Source organism: Orycteropus afer, unplaced genomic scaffold, assembly GCF_000298275.1.
Source record: "Orycteropus afer afer isolate SDZICR_OR568_19922 unplaced genomic scaffold, OryAfe1.0 scaffold00744, whole genome shotgun sequence".
NCBI classification, from domain to species: domain Eukaryota; kingdom Metazoa; phylum Chordata; class Mammalia; order Tubulidentata; family Orycteropodidae; genus Orycteropus; species Orycteropus afer.
Window position 1 is genome coordinate 133,872 of NW_006922331.1, and position 3,908 is coordinate 137,779.

General features: G+C 47.2%; 1 protein-coding gene across 1 annotated transcript in view; it reads left to right on the forward strand.

Annotated features, from left to right (window-relative positions):
* CABIN1 (calcineurin binding protein 1) overlaps positions 1–3,908 on the forward strand; it is a gene marked incomplete at its 5' end in the record, with an annotated part of 148,772 nt that overhangs the window by 132,441 nt on the left and 12,423 nt on the right. The gene's annotated exons all lie outside the window — the stretch shown is intronic.

Genomic DNA, 3,908 nt, shown 5'->3' on the forward strand with positions numbered 1-3,908 from the left:
ACACTGTACTTTATGAGCCGATGTGTTATTTGGCTGACAGATCACCTCTGGGAGTGGCTTCAGTTCCAGGTTCAAAGAGTATCTTAGGAAGACAGTCTTGGGGGTTCCTCTCCTGGCTGTCAGTCCAGTCACATTCAGGAATTTGAGTTTGTTGTGTCTGTGACCTCTGCTGTGTCCCTGGTCAGGATGGTCAGCAGTGGCTGCTGGGCCCCATCTAGTTCTGACCGCAGGGTAGAGGAGGCCATGGTCTCTGTCGACAGTCAGTCCTGTGGACTAGTTTCTTACTTGTGTCTTTGGTTTCCTTCTTGATGAGTAAAGACCCCAAGTGGTATCTTAGGTGGCTTCTCACAAGCTTGTAAGACTCTGGACACTGTTCACCAAACTAGGAAGCAGAACTTATCTTGACGAACTACACCGGTTGACTGAGCTGTCCCACGAGAATATGGTCCTAAGTCCTTCTTTGCACTAAACCAGTCCCACGAGGTGTTTGGCTAGGTCCAGGAGGTCTCCATGACTGTGCCCCCTGTGAGTTACTGAATGTATGAATATATGCAGCACACACAAACACGCATGTACGTGTGCCTCCAGGGGCACCCATGCGTGCCCAGCCCTGTGCTCACACATGCCCGCCTGGGTAGATACGTGCATGCAGGCCTCCCCCATGTAACCACATGCGTTTTGTGGCTCTTGTTACTGTTGTTGCAGAGTTGCATGTTACAGAGTCTGTCCCTTTTTCTTGTGTACTTTCTTAATGTCATCAGTGACCTTGGTCACCTTGTGCAGACTTCATCCATGTGGGCCACTGCCTTTCCCATCCCCAACGATCACAAGGCTCTACTGTCTAGAAGGAGTTCTGCTTTCTTTCTAGATAGCAGACAGTTGTTATTTTTGGTGATGGTATAAGGAAACAAAAATCTTCACAACTGGACCAATCAGCAACATCACGATAAATGGAGAAAAGGTTGAAGCTGTCAAAAATTTCAGTTTACTTAGATCCACCATCGACACCCATGGAAGCAGCAGTCAAGAAATCAGACGACATAATACGTTGGGCTACAAAAGACCTCTTTAAAGTGCTGAAGAGCAAAGATGTCTCTTTGAAAACTAAGGTGCACCCAACCCAAGCCATGATATTTTCAGTCACCTCATGTGCATGTGAAAGCTGGACAACGAATAAGGAAGACCGAAGAAGAGTTGATGCTTTTGAGTTACGGTGTTGGCTAAGAATACAGAAAGTCCCATGGACTGCCAGAGAATGAAGGAATCTGTCCTGGAAGAAGTACAGCCAGAATACCCCTTAGAAGTAAGAATGGCCAGACTCCATCTCACCTACTTCGGTCACGTTGTCACAAGAGACCATTCCCTGGAGAAGGACGTCATGCTTGGTAAAGTGGAGGGTCAACGAGAAAGAGGAAGGCCCTCAATGAGATGGATTGACATGGTGGCTGCAGCGATGGGCTCAGGTATAGCAAGGACTGTGAGGCTGGCTCAGGACCAGGCAGGGTTTCGTTCTGTTGTACACAGGGTCGGTGTGAGTCAGAGCCAACTTGATGCCACCTGTCAATGACGACAGCTATCCAGAAAATGATTCCCTTCCTTCTCCTTCCCATCTCTGGTAACTGTCAGAGAAGGTTGTTTTTTGTATGTCAGCCTATTCTTGACTTTTTGCACTAATGAACCACTTGCCCTTCTGTCATTAACTTTTTGCACTCAGCACAGTGCCCTCTGGGTTCATCCATGTTATAAAATGTTTCCCAGGCCCCTCATTATTGTTCATGGCTGTGTAGTACCCCATCGTGTGTATGGACCGCAGTTTGTCGATCCATCATCCGCTGATGGGCATGGAGGTAGCTCCATCTCTCTGCTGTTCGGAATAGTGCTGCAATGGACATGGGTTGCATGTATCTACCACGTCACTGCTCTTTGTCTCTGGGATACACTCCTGGGAGTGGAATTGCTGGGTCTGAGGTCTCTCTAGTTGTAGTTTTTGAGGATGGGTTTTCCATGAAGGTTGTTCCACATTACAGTCCCACCAGCAGTGTACGAGGGTTGCAGTCTCCCCACAGCCTCACCGGCCTTGATGCCGTCTGTGTTTCAGACCACTGCCCTTCAGTGGGGTGAGATGGTATTTCATCATACTGTAGCTTTGCAGATTTGCAGTGGCCAGTGATCGTAAGCGTCTCTTCCTGTGTTTGTTGGCTGTTGCAATGTCCTCTTTGGTGCAGTGTCTGTTCCTGTCCTTTGCTCATATTTTGATTGTACTGCTTGTCTTTTTGTTGCTGAGTTGTTGACGGTTTCTCTGTGTGTGTGTGTGTGTGTGTGTGTTTAAGTTTTGTGATGTGGGTGGAAGTTTACAGAGCAAATTGATTTTCCATACAGTAATTCTTACACATTTTTTTTTTTGTTTCATGACATTGACTGATTCCCACAGTGTAACAGCTCTCTTCGCACTCCCTCCCCATGGTTACCTTTCCCTGTGTCCTTCTTTCCTATGCATTTCTGTCCCCTGAGCTGTCTCCCTGTGCAAACATTACCCTTCCATTCTCCCATGATTGATCTCTCCAAGCAGTGTATCTACCTGATATAAATGTTCACCCTATATGCCTGCCTGTTGCTTGGCTGGAAGCCACAGGAGTGAGCTCAATTCCAGACCTGAAGGGTAACTAGGGGCCATAGTCTTGAGGGTCTCACCAGGCTCTATCAGACCAACTATAGTAGTTAAGTTTGTGTGTCAACTTGGCTGGGCCTGGTTGAGTGGCTGGGCAGCTGAATGTAGTTATGCCCCATGGTGAAATTAATAATTAACTCCGTGGTGAGATTAGTAATTAACTCTATGGTGGAATCTATTGGAGGAGCGGAGTAGCTGCTTTGGGTATGTGGACTGCTTCCTGTATATAAGCTTTGGGAACGGTCTCTAGCTTATGGCACACTTGAACCCTGCATGTAGCTGTGTCATTGTTCAGCAGCCTGCCGTGCTCTGCCAATGTGGGGACTTACAATAAACTTGAATTAACAGCCTGCCGTGTGGTTTGGTAACATCGGGACTGTGCCTTTTTACTTGTCAGCCTTGGGCTTGTCAGCCTTAGCAGCCAGCAGCTGTCTGAGTGAAGGAAAGCCTCCAGCTTCCGTGGGCTGGGAGCAAGAGGCAGAGCTGAAACCCAAGGCTGAGGTTCACCCAGTCCCTAGAGCCTGGCACTTTGACCTCAGACTTAAAGCCTCCAAACTGTAAGAGAATAAACTCCTATTTGTTAAGGCCATCCATTTATGGTATATTCTTATCAGAGCAGCACTAAGGATCCAGCAAACCTGGTCTTTTTTATGATTTTGAGTTTTGTTCCACATTGTTCCCTCACTCTATCCAGGATCTCTTGCACTGACCTCTTTCTGAGTGGTTGACTGACAGTGGTAGCTGGGCACCATCTAGTTCTTCTGGTTTCATGGTCATACAGGCTGAGGATTGCATGGTGTACCAGTCCCTTAGACTAATTGTTTCCACAAATCTTTGGTTTTCTTCATTCTTCTTTGCCCTGGACGAAGAGAGACCCATTGTTGCATCTAAATGGCTGCTTACAAGTGTTTTAAGACCCCAGTCGCTACTCACCACAGTGGGATGTGGAACAATGTTTTGTGTAGTATATTATGGCAGTTGAGCTTGATGTCCCCTGCAACCATGGTCCTGAGCCCACAGATCCAACTACTCGCTCCCTCAGCTGGTTGGCTGTGGCTATGAAGTTGTAACCTTGCCACCTGTTAGTTCTATTTATATGGACATTCTTATAATGCATGCAAGTACGTATGTAGAACTATCACCTGCCAGCCTTATATATTGTTGTTGTTGTTAAGTGCCGTCGAGTCGTTTCCGACTCATAGCGACCCCATGCACAGCAGAACGAAACACTGCCCGATCC